Raw genomic sequence first — 17,491 nt, 5'->3', positions numbered from 1 at the left:
TGGAGACAGAAGCACCACTTCAGCAGCCGACGAATGACTAGTCTCCCGTTGCTGACACTTCAGGACAGAGCTCAATGACTAGTAAGGCCATGGGCGAATGCCATCACTGGCGGCGACTAACGTGGTCCGTCGTATCCCGGTCGCAGTCATATCGATCTCATGGGCAAATAATGTGCTACGGATGTCCCAAGAAGTTACGAGTCCCGCATGTCAAAAGAATTGTTTTTCATATAATCGCAATTAGGGCCCATTATCCGTATGCTTGTTGCAGGCCATCTGCGTTACTTTCTGGCATGACAGAGCCATGATGAGGAAGCCATGTTTCAGGAGGACAGAGTGACACGTCACAGTTCTTGGCTGCGTGCAGGTTTCTTGACGAACGCTCCAGTGAATTCAGGACCGTGACGTGCCCTCCAGATCAGGAGATCTTTGAGCTTTTGTGGGATTCTGTCGATAGCTTTAAAGCCTTCTTCGGTTTTTTGTAAATGATGTAAGTACACGGGAACACGTGATTTTAGCAAAACATCCTGAACATGTGTCCTTTTTTTACCTAATAAATTATTTTATAATGCCATCCGATCAGGGTATCGTAAAAATATTCAAGAGTACAGGATCTTTGCATTGCGCAGCGGGGAGAAATGGTGGCCTGAAGGATGTAAGATTACAATTACCTCTCTAAGTTTCATAACCTAATCGAGTCAACGTATAATTGTTCTTCCTTGCAGATGGACCAACTACTATGAGGATGTGAGCCCGAGTCCCACAACCTTACACCTGTCCAGCCAAGAACATGAGGCATAATAATTAGTTCGAACGTAATTTTGGTAAACAGTCTTGTGTCTGAGAAGCACGACTTACACTATGTGATCAAAAGAACTCGATGTGGAAAAGCCAGGGTTGCCTTGAGTAAGATGAGTATCCTTTTCAAGAATCATGGCTTAGCAATGACGACGAAGATCAGACCTCTACGCTGTTACGTATTTTCCACCCTCTTATACGGTGTTGAAATATGGACTCTGACAGAATCGCTGGGTAAGCGGCTGGAGGCTCTTGAGATGTGGCTGTACAGGAGAATGTTAAGGATACCGTGGACAGCGCACGTCGCAGACGTCGAGGTTCTACGAAGAATGAAGAAAGAGAAAGAAGTACTGGTCACTGAGAGAGCAAGAAAGATGCAGCACCTGGGACACGTCATGCGCAACAACAACAACAGATACCATCTCCTCCAGACCATCCTGCAGGGAGAAATGGCAGGGAAGAGAAGCGTTGGCCGGAGAAGAATATCCTGGCTTCAGAATATCAGAATGTGGACCTCTAAAACATCTACAGAGCTATTTAGAGCTGCAAGTGACAGGAAAAGCACTACCAAGATGGTTGCCAGCATCCGGAACAGATAGGAACCAGCAGAAGGAGAAGAACGTAGCATTATCGTAGACATATACTATGTGGTCGAAAGTATCCGCACCCCCAAAAAATATGTTTTTCATATTAGGTGCACTGTGCTGCCACCTACTTCCAGGAACTCCGTGTCAGCGACCTCAGTAGTCATTACTTATCGTGAGAGAGCAGAATGGGGCGCTCCGTGGAACTCGAGGACTTCAGACGTGGTCAGGTGATTGGGTATCACTTATGTCATACGTCTATACGCCAGATTTCCACACTCCTAAACATCCCTAGGTCCACTCGTTCCGACGTGATAGTGAAGTGGAAACGTGAAGGGACACGTACAGCACAAAAGAGTACAGGCCGACTTCGTCTGTTGACTGACAGAGACCGCCGACAGTTGAAGAGCGTCGTAATGTGTAGTAGGCAGACATCTATCCAGACCATCACACAGGAATTCCAAACTGCATCAGGATCCACTGCAAGTGCTATGGCAGTTGGGAGGGAGGTGAGAAAACTTGGATTTCATGGTCGAGCGGCTGGCCACACATCACGCCGGTAAATGCCAAACGACACCTCGCTCGATGTAACAAGCGTAAACATTGGGCGATTGAACAGTGGAAAAACGTTGTTTGGTGTGACGAATCAGGTTACACAATGTGGTAATCTGATGGCAGGATGTCGGCATTGCATATGCCCGGTGAACGTCATCTGCCAGCGTTTGTAGTGCCAACAGCAATATTCGGAGTGAGCGGTGATATGGTGTGGTCATCTTTTTCATGGAGGGGGCATGCACCCCTTGTTGTTTTGCGTGGCACTGTCACACCACAGGCCTACATTGATGTTTTAAGCACCTTCTTGCTTTCCCCTGTTGATTAGCAATTCGGGGACGGCGATTGTATATTTCAAACGATCGAGCGCCTGTTCATGATGCCTGTTGCTTAGTGGTTACACGACAGTAACATCCCTGGCCTGCACAGAATCCTGAGCTGAATCCTGTAGAACACCTTTGGGATGTTTTCGAACGCCGACTTCGTGCCAGGTCTCACCGACAGACATTGATACCTTTCCTCAGTACATCACTCCGCAAGAATGGGCTGCGACTCCCTTCCAGCACCTGATTGAACGTATGCCTGCGAGAGTGGAAGCTGTCGTCAAGGCTAAGGGTGGGCCAACACCATATTGAATTCCAACGTTACCGAAGGAGGGCGCCACGAACTTGTAAGTCATTCTCAGCCAGGTGTCCGGATACTTGGGCTCACATAGTGTACCTTCTAATCTGTAAAGGCATGCAGATAATTGTCAAACGTTTCTGGTGGGTGCAGTTTAATTTCGCATTGATTCATACTTCTGCTGAAGGCAGTTTACCCAATAAATTTAGAGTTCAAATTAAATACAGATACTCAAACGAATATAAACACACATGTGTAGTTGCGGCTTTCCATTTCATAACTAACCGGAAAAGGAAAATAGCTCGTAGATATATTTATTAAATTCATGAGCAATGAGAATTAATTTAGAAACAGTAACAAATGAAACACCAAACTTGTCCTGTGATGAACCACCTGGTACAGAGGGCCACCGTATGCGAAAAAAAAAAGATCAAAGAAACCTTCTAGAGACAGCAGCAACCGGGAATGTGACGTAGCCAGTATACATACCATATGAATGAAAGAGTGAAAAACTGATACTGCACCACATGCATGGACCACGAACTACAAAAGCCGCACACACACACACATATATATATATATATATATATATATATATATATATATATATATATATATATACCCTAGCCGAGCCTCAGGTACAGGGCGGGTCGCAGGTGGCGGATAGCGAACGATCCATCAGATATGGTGGACAGCTGCGAATAAGGGGAAACCCAAATAAGCAGTCCCGGACCGAGGCGGCAGCATCACGAGGGTGTGGGAGGGTGACTTTTGGCAAGGGTCACACTCATTCAAAAACCACAGAACCCGAAGATGTTGCTGTGTCATGGCGAGTAAGTGCCGCCATTACAATAAGCACTGTCAACACCCAAATCCAGGACGCGTCTGAAGTGGGAACCATCGGCATCCTGGTCAGCGTCTGTTCACACAATGTGCGGCTGGTCATAATGCGCCAGGAACTAACAATCCCTGGTTCTAAACACCCAGTGGAAACACTGGACCAACTTGATTACAAGCAAGTATGACTCGTGCAAGTAATAACAACATTACCCCAGGTGGTAACCAATCCACCCATCAACAGATGGCAACCAGGAATTCGGATTCTGGGGAACCTGGACTTACACGATTACACCAGAGAAAGTCGGAGCTCTCTGGCAAACTTCCACTTAAAACACCTACATACATTGGAACCTTTAACATAAATACATTAATCCAACCAGGAAAACTTCTAAACCTTACAACAGAACTTGAAAAGCAAAAGATAGTAATACTAGCTTTACAGGAGACACGTTTTACAGATGAAGAAACATCAGATTATGGCAACTATCGCATCTTTAAGAGCAAGACGGATAAACGAATCGGAAGAGGAGCCCCCCATCTCGGGATGGCGTTTATCATACACAAGAGCGTGCTCAGCTCCATCAAGGAAGTTACTCCCGTAAATAATAGGATAATGACGATGCGCTTACAATGTGCCAACAAAACATACACAATGGTTAATGTTCATGCTCCCACAAACGGAGACAACAAGAAAAACCCCATAGAAACAGAAAAGTTCTGGGAAAATTTGGAGAATATAATGGCCAAGATTCCAAAAGATGATACAAAAGTTCTACTCGGCGATTTTAATGCCCAAATTGGTAGAGAGAAAATCCACCAAAAAACCGTAGGCAAATATCCTGCACATAAATTTACCAATAAAAATGGTACAAGGCTCGTCGAACTATGTAAGCAGAATAACCTGAAGATAATGTCAACATCTCTAAGAAAATGTCCAACAAAACAAAAGACATGGAGATCTCCTATACAACAAATTGGCGAGTTTCAAATAGATCATGTGGCGATTTCATACCCAGTACAAAAAGAAATTTACGACGTCCAAGTACGCAGAGGAGCAAACATTGATTCAGACCATTACCTAACTAGAATTAAAATCAAGTTTACAGCACGAAGAAGTCATCAGAAGAAAACAGAAATACAGAAATATGACACCAAGAAGATTAAAGAATCTAAAGTAAAAGAAGAATGGGAGAAGGAAAAGGCAAACACATGGGAAGAATTTCATTCTAAAATCACGCGAATAGCTAAGGAAACTATTCCCTTGAAAAAGATATTCAAACACCCTTGGTGGGATTCAGACTGTGAAAATGCATTGGAAAGGAGAAAAAAGGCATTTCAAGAATATAACAGTAAAAAATCACAAGAAAGTCTACATTTATTTAACGAGGTTAGAAAACAGGTTTAAAAATCCATTAGGCAAGCAAAAAGGAAGTACACAAAGGCACAACTGGATGCCATAGAAGAAAATTTCCAAAACTATAATACAAGAAACTTCTACAGAACTTTCGCAGATAAAATACGAGGATATATCCCTCAAAATTTATGTTTCAGAAAACCTGATGGTAAATTAGCCCTAACAAACCAGGAAAACTGTCAAGTATTGGCTCAATATTTTTCTAACCTACTAAATTGCCCAGAACCTAGTTTAAGGTTTCCCAAAGAAATCAATGCCAACGCTCAACCGGATTCATTACCACCAACACAGGAAGAAATCAAATGTCACATTAAAAACTTAAAAAATAATAGAACATCTGGCGAAGATGGCATTGTTGCAGAGCTATTAAAAAACCTAGGACCAAAGACGTTGCAAGAGCTCACAAAAATAATAACAAAAATATGGGAAACAGAAAAATTACCAGAGGATTGGAAATGTGCCCTTATTCACCCGCTACATAAAAAAGGAGACAGAACAAATGTCAATAACTACAGGGGAATCTCACTTTTACAAGTCACCTACAAAATTGTCTCAACATGCCTGCTGAAAAGAACACAAGAGCAGCTGGAACGCCAAATTGGTGATTATCAAGCAGGCTTCCGCCCCGGTCGCTCATGCATAGAACAAATATTTAATTTAAAGACAATATTAAAACACAAAGCAATTAGAAATGCCCCCATAATTTGTACATTTGTAGATTTTAAGAAAGCCTATGACTCAATTGACCGGCAATCTTTGTTTAACATTTTAGAGGAACTTGGACTTGACTCCAAAACACTAAGGCTTATCAAAGAATCACTGACAGACACTGTATCTAAAGTTAAATTCAGGGGAGAAATCTCTGAACCTTTTCTCATAAAAACTGGAGTACGTCAAGGTAACGGGCTATCTCCACTTCTGTTTAATATAGTCCTGGATAAAGTCATTAAGGAATGGGAAAAAGAATTAAAAAATCAATCCTACTGGAAACCAATCCATCTTGGTAGAACCAAAGACAACGTGGAGATATCTTGTTTAGCATTCGCGGACGACTTGGCCATACTTGCAGATGATGAAGAAATCGCCACCAAACAAATAGAGATCCTTAAGGAATGCGCGGATAAAGTAGGTTTACAAATTTCGTTTCAAAAGACAGAATTTTTCTGTACGAAATTCCATATACACAGTTTGAACACAAAATATGGAAAAATAAATAGAGTAAAACATTTTAAATACCTAGGTGAAATTTTGGAGCCAACCGGAGGAGAGAAAGTTGCACAGAAGATCAGACAACAGAAAATGAAGAGAGCATATGGTATGACACATGAAATATACAATAAAAAATGCATCTCCTCGAACACAAAAATCAGACACTACTGCGCAGTAATTAAGCCAGCAGCACTATATGCTAGTGAAACGCTCACACTCCACACAAAATGTGATTTAGAAAAAATACTAAAAGAAGAACGCAAAATTATGAGAAAGATTTTAGGTCCAAAATTAACAGAAGAAGGATACCGGATACAATCAAGAAGAACCACAGAAACTATATCAAACCTGGCAGCAGACATAAGAAGGCGAAGATTAAAATTTTATGGACATGTCACTAGACTTCCCCCCACACGACTCACCAACAGAATTCTCACTTACATAGAAAAAGTCAAATCAACAACACCATGGATTAGCCAAGTAAAATTAGATTTACAAAAAGCAAATATTGAACTTAAAGATGTCAAAGATAGAAAAACTTTTAGAAATAAGGTGGAAAAGTGGATTGTATTGTCGGAGAAGGAAGCACTAAAGAGACCAGGAACAAAATGGACAGAAGAAAGAAAAAGAAAACATGGAGAACGAATGAAAGAAGTATGGAAGAAACGACGTCAGAAAGCTTTGCGTGATCCTTCTGGGTCCATTCGCGATAAGTAAGTAAGTATATATATATATATATATATATTACTCCCAGCTGCAAGTGCAAGCCGCGGCTCGACCGTAATTCTCGTAGATTATTACATGACTATGGGCAGCAGAAAGCAATCTCAATGCAAATACCTATCACCCACGAGCAAGCTGTCATATCAGTCGCCCATAGTAAGCGGTAGCTGTGAGACAAGCAAAGAGCCAAAAAGATGAAGTTCTGTCCACCGTTCGACGGGATTCATAAACACGCCTGCTTGTACTTATTATTTCCGAGCGAGTCTTTCATCGCAATAAAAACTAAACCTAGACAGTGTCACACTGAATCATTAAACATTAATTTCATTTCGGCTGTTCGGTAGAACGGTTTGACAGCTTGCCCCTGCTTGTCATGGCGGTTGTGGCTTTCTGCGTCGCGGGTTGGCTTCACGTAGTAGTCTCTCCAGTTTAGTACTGAATTCACTGGGACTAGCTGACACGACTTCGCTCGACTAGTCAAAGACTGTAATAACTTCGTACAGAATGTCTTCGCAACAAACTTCCGACTCAGAACCCGCGTAAGAACGAATAACTTGAAAGTTGGCAATTTAACGAACGGGTTTGAAGTTGTGTGCGCGCGAGCAACTCATCACCAATTTCATAAGAACACAGGTGATACATGAAGTAACGCTGTCCATCCCCCAGTGTGGGGGGTCCGAGAAGTTTGCGCGGCTGACGCTTTCAAGGTGACCGTAGGAGGTCCAGGTCTGAAAAACCCTGGTCTTCAGTACAAAGCAGTATTTCCTTACAGGACGCACAAAACTGTCATAGATATCGCCAACGTGCTCTTCTTTCTTGATTGCCGTATCGTTATAGACGGTTGGCGGCCAATATCGGGTACAATTCCCAGTTCTCAGCTTATTAAGCCACTGTCGAACATTCCGTGACCATGTACCCATCTCCGCCCACGCCCTCGTTTCCTTTCTACATCTACACCTACTTCCATGCTTTGGATTCCATTATGAAGTGCATAACAGAGGGTACTGCCCATTGTAGCCCGCTATACCGTTTCCTCCCATTGCATCTGCTTACGTATTGTGCAAACGGTCGTCTACATTCCTTTGTGCGAGCGGCAGTCGGTCCAACCATCAGAATGAATTTTTCGCTCTCGCGGGCGATAGCTCTACCATGGAAACTCTGTGACGTCGGTTCGTGAGTCATGCTCCGTCGGCATTGCTCTTGCAGGCGAAGATCCTGAGTTCGATTTCCGCTCCAACAAATAGTCTAAGTTGACCACTCGGTAGAAATATGTTGAGATTTGCAGTATATTCCGGGATTCACCACTTAATACTGTTTCCTGAATCTCTGTGAGTCAGCTTTCGCGGGATATGAGACTTCTGTGACATATCAACTAACAGTTCAGGTTTTTAAGTATTCCTGTGACATTCTCGTGTTGGTCAAACAAACCCGTGACGATTCGTGGTTCAAATGGTTCTCAGCACTATGCGACTTACGTTCTGAGGTCATCAGTCGCCTAGAACTTAGAACTACTTAAACCTAACTAACGTAAGGACATCACACACATCCCTGCCTGAGGCCGCATTCCAACCTGCGACTGTAGCAGCTGCGTGGTTCCAGACTGAAGCGCCTAGAACCGCTCGGCCACGTAAACAACCAATGTACACTGATTACATTTTCCCAGCAACCTACCAATAGCCAGAGGCCTTGCCGCAGTGGTAACACCGGTTCCCGCCAGATCACCGCAGTTAAACGCTGTCGGGCTGGGCTGGCACTTGGATGGGTGACCGTCCGGTCTGCCGAGCGCTGTTGGCAAGCGGGCTGCACTCAGTCGTTGTGAGGCAAACTGAGGAGCTACTTGATTGAGAAGTAGCGGCTCCGGTCTGGGAAACTGACATACGGCCGGGAGAGCGGTGTGCTGACCACATGAACCTCCATATCCGCATTCAGTGACGCCTGTTGTTTGAGGATGTCATGGCGGCCGGTCGGTTCCGTCGGGTCTTCATGTACTGTTCGGTTGGATTTGATTGTTTGGGGAAGGAGACCAGGCAGCAAGGTCATCAGTCTCATCGGATTAGGGAAGGTCGGGGAAACGAAGTCGGCCGTGCCCTTTCAAAGGAACCATCCCGGTCATTTAGGGAAATCATGGAAAAACTAAATGAGGATGGCCGGACGTGGGATTGAACCGTCGTCCTCCCGAATGCGAGTCCAGTGTGCTAACCACTGCGCCACGTTGCTCGGTGACTGTTCGGGAAGAGTTTAGTTTTATTTTTAGTAACCTAGCAATCACCTGCATTCTACCACCTACTTTAACTATCATTAATCTTATGTAATCAGTCTATTTCATAACACTACAAAGTGACAAGCTACAGTCAAGAGTTTGTACGATTTCCGTGTTTCCAGATGTGGCTCATTAACACTGTAGTTACAGGATACTGCGTACTTTCCGTTCAATCCAGTGCAAAATTTTACATTTTTTAACGTTTAGAGCCAGTTGCCGATCTTTGCAGCACTTTCCAATCTCATGAAAATCTCACTGAATTAGCGCAGTTACTTTCAGAAAGTACTTTATTATGCGAGGGGCGTTCAGTAAGTAATGCTAGAAATTTTTATCCGCAAAGCAAGTTGGCTTTATTTGTCATTTCAGTACACCGTACTATTCCCCGCTCTTTTAGCTACAAAAACCTTTCTTTGTCGACATAATACCCGTTCAACGCTACTCCCTTCCACCACTTCACTGGGAGCGCCTGTACGCCCCCATTGCGTCATTCTATTGGTCGACGTCGGGGCCAGCGTCTCGCTGCATCAACAGTCTGCCCGTCAGTCAAGCACCGCTTCCTCCGGAGTGCATCCTCATCCGGCAAAACACATGGAAGTCGGAAGGTGCGAGATTCGGGCTCTTGGGTGGATGAGGAAGACGCCATTTTGAGGGCTACGTACAGCGCCGCCATCTAGCGAAACATCACGAAACTATAGGCACTGAAGTGGTAATATTTCAAGGTTTCCCACAAAAAGTTCTGCATTTTCCGGGAAAAGGGTGTGTTTTGTTACTTCTGGAACACCCCTTCTAGTTGAGGTACAGACGATACTTACGCGCACCCGTTTCAACACACTGCTGTAGCCCTCAGTCCGAAGGATCGCTCGCGTCCGCTCTCCACGCTAGACTGTCCTGTGCAAGCCTCTTCTTTGGAAGAGTGATGGTGTAGCGCCACTACATAGATTGCCCATTTTTCCGGTTCCGAGTGATGAACCCATCTTGCATTGTCTCGGACGATGGTCGACAACAAATTGTCACGCTAAGCCTCGTAACGCGCAAGCAGTTTCGTTCACACAGTCCTCCACTGATGTCCATTGTCTCCTCTTAGGTGGTGAGCAACAAAGTGGCACACGCCTTTCAGTATCATAAATGGTGGATGAGTGAGTCGGCACAACCAACAAAGGCGTCCAGTTGAGAATCAAGGTGTCTGATTGTGATCTGTCGATCACCTTGAATGAGAGTGTCCGCACGATCCAACATTGTGAGGGTCATAGCTGCGTGTGGCCGGTAGGCACGCGGGAGATAAGGCAGCTGATGATGACAGACGCCTCGCCCAACGACTCGACATGCTTTTCTTCACTGCAAGATCTCCGTAGACATTTTGCAGGCCCCTGTGAATACAGGGTTATTACAAATGATTGAAGTGATTTCACAGCTCTACAATAACTTTATTATTTGAGATATTTTCACAATGCTTTGCACACACATACAAAAACTCAAAAAGTTTTTTTTAGGCATTCACAAATGTTCGATATGTGCCCCTTTACTGATTCGGCAGACGTCAAGCCGGTAATCAAGTTCCTCCCACATTCGGCGCAGCATGTCCCCATCAATGAGTTCGAAAGCATCGTTGATGCGAGCTCGCAGTTCTGGCACGTTTCTTGGTAGAGGAGGTTTAAACACTGAATCTTTCACATAACCCCACAGAAAGAAATAGCATGGGGTTAAGTCGGGAGAGCGTGGAGGCCATGACATGAACTGCTGATCATGATCTCCACCACGACCGATCCATCGGTTTCCCAATCTCCTGTTTAAGAAATGCCGAACATCATGATGGAAGTGCGGTGGAGCACCATCCTGTTGAAAGATGAAGTCGGCGCTGTCGGTCTCCAGTTGTGGCATGAGCCAATTTTCCAGCATGTCCAGATACACGTGTCCTGTAACGTTTTTTTCGCAGAAGAAGAAGGGGTTGTAAACTTTAAACCGTGAGATTGCACAAAACACGTTAACTTTTGGTGAATTGCGAATTTGCTGCACGAATGCGTGAGGATTCTCTACTGCCCAGATTCGCACATTGTGTCTGTTCACTTCACCATTAAGAAAAAATGTTGCTTCATCACTGAAAACAAGTTTCGCACTGAACGCATCCACTTCCATGAGCTGTTGCAACCGCGCCGACAATTCAAAGCGTTTGACTTTGTCATCGGGTGTCAGGGCTTGTAGCAATTGTAAAAGGTAAGGCTTCTGCTTTAGCCTTTTCCGTAAGATTTTCCAAACCGTCGGTTGTGGTACGTTTAGCTCCCTGCTTGCTTTATTCGTCGACTTCCGCGGGCCACGCGTGAAACTTGCCCGCACGCGTTCAACCGTTTCTTCGCTCACTGCAGGCCGACCCGTTGATTTCCCCTTACAGAGGCATCCAGAAGCTTTAAACTGCGCATACCATCGCCGAATGGAGTTAGCAGTTGGTGGATCTTTGTTGAACTTCGTCCTGAAGTGTCGTTGCACTGTTGTGACTGACTGATGTGAGTGCATTTCAAGCACGACATACGCTTTCTCGGCTCCTGTCGCCATTATGTCTCACAGCGCTCTCGAGCGCTCTGGCGGCAGAAACCTGAAGTGCGGCTTCAGCCGAACAAAACTTTATGAGTTTTTCTACGTATCTGTAGTGCGTCGTGACCATATGTCAACGAATGGAGCTACAGTGAATTTATGAAATCGCTTCAATCATTTGTAATAGCCCTGTATCTGTCACGCTTTGGTTTTCCGCCAAAAGAACGCTCTACTTGGAACGCACCGTCGTTACAGATGCCATTTTGAAGGCTACGTATGGCACCGCCACCTATCGAAACTTCACGGAATTGTAAGGGCTGAAGCGGGAATATTCCACAACGTCCCGCAGCAAATACTGCGTTTTTTAGGTGGAAACTGGCTGAGAAAAAGAAATGAAATGTGTTGCATTACTTACTGAACGGCCCCGTAGATATCTGCACGGTCTGCAAAAAGTATGAGTTTACTGTTATCTGCCAGGCCATTAACGTACTACGTGGAGAGCAAGGTTCTCAGTATGCTTGTTTCCATCAGAAATGCGTCCTGTCTAGCAACAAACCCTGAATCTAGTAACAAATTTCGCATTACACCCGTACGGTCCAAATTTCAGTTCTGGTGCAGCACCAAGTTTTAATAAACCAGTGAGTTTCAAAAACGTTTGTAACAGCTGAAATAGACTCTAAGACAAAAGAAACGAAGGTCCACGTAAAATAATTCGAAAGTGATGGACAGCAGTATATGTGATGTACGTGTACAGAAAAAGAAATGATTACAATTTCAGAGAAATTGGATTGTTTATTCGAGGAAAAGAGCCTCATAAATTGAGCATGTCAATAACATGTTGGTCCAACTCTGGCCCTTATGCGAGCAGTTATTCGGCTTGGCATTCATTGATAGAGTTTTTCGATGTTCTTCTGAGATATATCGTATAAAATTCTGTACAGTTGGCGCCTTACATCCTCAAAATCCCGAAGTGGTGGGAGGGGACTGCCCATAATGCTCCAAACTCCTCAACTGGGCAGACAAGCAGTACAAAACTCTCACTGTGTCCAGGAAGCATTGTCTTGCTGAAATGTAGGCCCAAGATGCCTTGCCGTGAAGGGCAACATAACGGGGTGCAGAATATCGTCGACGTGCCGCTGAGCTGTAAGGATGCAGTGGATGACAACCAAAGGTGCCCTTCTACGAAAAAAAATTGGCATCCCAGATGATCAGTCCTGGTTGTTGAGCTGTATGGTGGGCCACTGTCAGGTTGGTATCCACCGTTGTCTGGGACTCCACCAGACACTTCTCCGCTGGTTATCGCGGGTCAGTTCACAACGGCACTCATCACCGAAGACAATTCTACTTCACTACATGATATTCCATGCCGAATATGTGTCTGGAGATGCCTCGAACAGACGAGAGATACAAGCGTTACTGACGTTCTCCATACAGCACAAGCGCCAGGAGTGATGGTGTGGGGTGCCATTCCATTTCATAGCAGTATCCCTTTCGTTGCCATCCGCGGACACTTACAGCACGTTTGTAAGACGCGTATATTTCTATTGTCTATTATCAAACCACAGTTTATGAAAGATGTTTGTATTTTATTAATAGGATTAAGTAGGAATGTTTAATATTCGTCATGCTGGAAATAATTGTGGTAGCAGGGAATGTCTGCACCAAAGTATTGTTGGTAGGAGAGACCGCAGATTGATATAATTTTAAAAAGGGCTGGAGAGACCGCGTATGGATACATTTTAAGAAAAGAGCGGGAAAGACCGCGCATTGATACATTTTGTAATGGTAGCAGGGATTGTCTGCACCAGAAAGCATTGTTGGCGGGAGAGACAGCACTTTGGTGTTCGTAGGAAGTCAGTAGTAAGCGAGAAGTGAAGCGAGTGGGTAGCAGGTCTGAAGCGAGAGGTTGAGAGGAGCGGTGTGCCTGCCAGCCACCAGCTATGATTTACAAGAGATTATGAACGGATGCACAGAGACATCAACTAACTATTATCATAAGAGGAACTAATATTATTGAATTATTTTCTTTGTGAAACTCAAGACTACTGGAGGTATGTTTGCGCAATGCTAGTTGTAAGATTATTGTAAAAAGTAAGACCCACTTGAACGTATGTAAAATCATTTCATTACCAGCAGTAAATATTTGCATAGACGTTTTCAGAATATAATTAATTTTTGCAAAAATTTTATTGTTGTCAAGAAAAAGTGTAGCTATGAATTACGTAACTTCACTCAAATTAATTAAAGAATAACGTCAGCTTTGCTATTAAAGAATAACGTCAGCTTTGGTAATAAATACAGCCACTTATTATGACAGCCCACCAGCAGTTAATAGAGTATAGTAAAACAGAATAAGTATATTCATGTCGCAGTTCGATGTACCAGTCAGATGGCGGTCCAGTAACAGTAAAAAAGGTAAGGAACAGTTTTGGGTTATTGCAGGTAACGACTGAGGGCCACGATGACGACACATTCTATGTTTCGTCGAAATAATCAGAAAATCACTTTTAAAAAGCAGAAATTAAATTTGTATGCGAAGATAGAGAAAGAGAATAAATTTCAAAGGGAAGATTTCATTTCTTATTATTAATCAAGAGATTGAAATCTTAAGGAAAGGTTTCATAGGTTATTGTAGAAGGGAAGGTTGAGTAACAAAGGAGATGTTGAGGAGACGGGAAGGTTTCACAGTGGTATGTCGACGATATTCTACGTCCTGTTTGTTGACCTTCATGGTGAGCCCTCCTGGGTACACATGTCCTCAAGATAATGTCCTTCCGCACTCGGCGAGAGTTTCTACTGCTTTCCAAACCTCACCTTGTCCAGCAAGGTCGTTTGGAACATTATGGGCAGGGCCCTCCCAGTATCTCGCAATTTCGACGCCCCATCTGGACTGAATTGGCATATCTCTCAGGAGAACATCCAACAACTCTATCAATGACAAGCCGAATAACTGCTTGCATAAACACAACAGTTGGACCAACCCGATACTGACTTGATCAATTTGTGAAGGTCTTTCTCTTCAATAAATAATCCAGTATTTCTGCAGTTTTAATCATTTGTCCGCCTGTACACGTAAATCACATCTTCATTCTCATTTCTTAGAGTGTATTATTTATGACGCTGATAGACCGTGGTGCACGACGGTCATTAGCGAAAGAATCAGTGTTGAGATTGCTTCAGGAAATGAGAAGGCTGGCGCCAGCACCGCCTCAGTATGAGAATTTCTGCCTCCCGAGAAACGAGCTGCGAGACACGCCGGCTGCTCCCCCCTGGCTCCTTAGCCGCCGGCGTGACTTAACGACTGGGAACCCGCGGCCGCGCTTTGCTTTGATGTCTGCGGCTGATACACGACAGCCCTGCAACAAACGGGGGCCGGCGACCGTCCTTTTAACCCGTATATGGTCAGCCGGCTGGCGTTCTCTTCCCCTCTGAACAAGTGTCAGCATACGCACATCGCCAGCTGGGAAACGCTGTTCCAGTCAGTCCACTTTCCACATTAATAACACGCCCGTCCGTATTTTCGGAGAAGAAGAAACTGGAAGCGCCTAAAAGTGGCGCTGTCGAAGAATATTATAAATCAAATGTTAAAAATGTCATTCCCCAGGACTTTAGGCCTTTAGAAATAGCACCAACACCCCCCACCCCGCACCCCCCCACTCAAGGGAATTACATTACTGGCCATTAAAATAGCTACACCACGAAGATGACGTCCTACAGTCGCTAAATTTAACCGACAGGAAGAAGATGCTGTGATATGCAAATGATTAGCTTTTCAGACCATTCACACAAGGTTGGCGCCGGTGGCGACACCTACAACATGCTGACATGAGGAAAGTTTTCAACCGATTTCTCATACACAAACAGCAGTTGACCGGCGTTGCCTGGTGAAACGTTGTTGTGATGCCTTGTGTAAGGAGGAGAATTGCGTACAATCACGTTTCAGACTTCGACAAAGGTCGGATTGTAGCCTATCGCGATTGCAGTTTATCTTATCGCGACATTGCTGGTCGCGTTGGTCGAGATCCAGTGACTTAGCAGAATACGGAATCGGTGAGTTCAGGAGGGTAATACGGAACGCCGTGCTGGATCCCAACGGCCTCGTATCACTAGCAGTCGAGATGACAGGCATCTTATCCGCATGGCTGTAACGGATCGTGCAGCCACGTCGCCATCCCTGGGTCAACAGTTGGGGACTCTTGCAAGACAACAACCATCTTCACGAACAGTTCGACGACGTTTGCAGCAGCATGGACTATCAACTCGGGGACCGTGGCTGCGGTTACCCTTGACGCTGCATCACAGACAGGAGCGCCTGCGATGGTGTACTCAACGACGAACCTGGGTGCACGAATGGCAAAACGTCATGTTTTCGGATGTATCCAGGTTCTGTTTACAGCATCATTATGGTCGCATCCGTGTTTGGTGACATCGCGGTGAATGGACATTGGAAGCGTGTATTCGTCATCGCCATACTGGCGTACCACCCGGCGTGATGGTATGGGATGCCATTGGTTACACGTCTCGGTCACCTCTTGTTCGCATTGACGGCACTTTGAACAGTGGACGTTACATTTCAGATGTGTTACGACCCATGGCTCTACTCTTCATTCGATCCCTCCGAATCCCTACATTTCAGCAAGATAGTGCACGACCGCATGTTGCAGGCCCTGTACGAGCCTTTCTGGATACAGAAAATGTTCGACTGCTGCCCTGGCCAGCACATTCTCCAGATCTCTCACCAACTGAAAACGTCTGGTCAATGGTGGCCGAGCAACTGGCTCGTCACAGTACGCCAGGCACTACTCTTGATGAACTGTGGTATCGTGTTGAAGCTGCATGGGCAGCTTTACCTGTACATGCCATCGAAGCTCTGTTTGACTCAACGCCCAGGCGTATCAAGGCCGTTATTACGGCCAGAGGTGGTTGTTCTGGGTACTGATTTCTCAGGATCTATGCACCCAAATTGCGTGAAAATGTAATCACATGTCAGTTCTAGTATAATATATTTGTGCAATGAATACCCGTTTATCATCTGCATGCATTCTTCGTCTAGCAATTTTAATGGCCAGTAGTGTATAAATATACTGAAAAAAAGAGCTCATGTGGTGTTGATGGTGTCTCTAACAGAATTTTGAAGTGTTGTTCTAATTTAGTAAGTGGAGTCCTTAGCGATATATGTAATGCTTCGCTGGCACAGTAATTTTTCCAGACGGATTGAAATACGCAATTGTCAAACCTCTTCACAAGAAAGGGGGCAAGAGTGACTTAAATAATTATTGATCGATCTCATTGCTGACTTCATTTTCTAAAATATTCGAAAAAATTATGTATTCAAGAGCACTCTCACATTTAAGTGAAAATAATTTACTCGGCATGTCACAGTTTGGATTTCGGAAGCGTTACTCGTCTGAGAATGCTATCTACACATATAGCTATCAAATAGTACAAGCCCTAAATAACAAATTATCGCCAGTTGGTATTTTTTTGTGATCTCTCCAAGGCCTTTGACTGTGTGGATCATGTCACACTCTTAGAAAAATTCAGGTTTTACTGAATTGAAGGCTATACACACAGCTGGTTTGAATCATGCTTAATGAAAAGAAAGCAAAATGTTGTGCTGAATAGCACAAGTAATGTTGGGAGGGTGGTAAATTCTAGCGAATGGGGAGTTATCACAAAGGAAGTACAACAGGGTTTAATTTTAGTTCCTGTGCTGTTCCTTATTCATGTCAATGACCTCCCATTAAAGTTCAGCAAGCGGAACTAGTACTTTTTGCAGATGACACAAGTGTTATAATAAACCGCATTCCAGAAAAAGCAGCTGAAGATATCGTTTAGGATGTCTTTGAAAGAATTATTAAGTGGTTTTCAGAAAATAGACTCTACCTTAAATCTGAAAAGACTCACTACATCCAGTTCTGTACACCGAAGCAGTCATACCAATTGATGTAGGATATGAACAGG

The sequence above is a fragment of the Schistocerca piceifrons genome, chromosome 3 (genome assembly GCF_021461385.2).
Source record: "Schistocerca piceifrons isolate TAMUIC-IGC-003096 chromosome 3, iqSchPice1.1, whole genome shotgun sequence".
NCBI lineage: Eukaryota > Metazoa > Arthropoda > Insecta > Orthoptera > Acrididae > Schistocerca > Schistocerca piceifrons.
Note: the sequence above shows the minus strand (reverse complement) of the source record.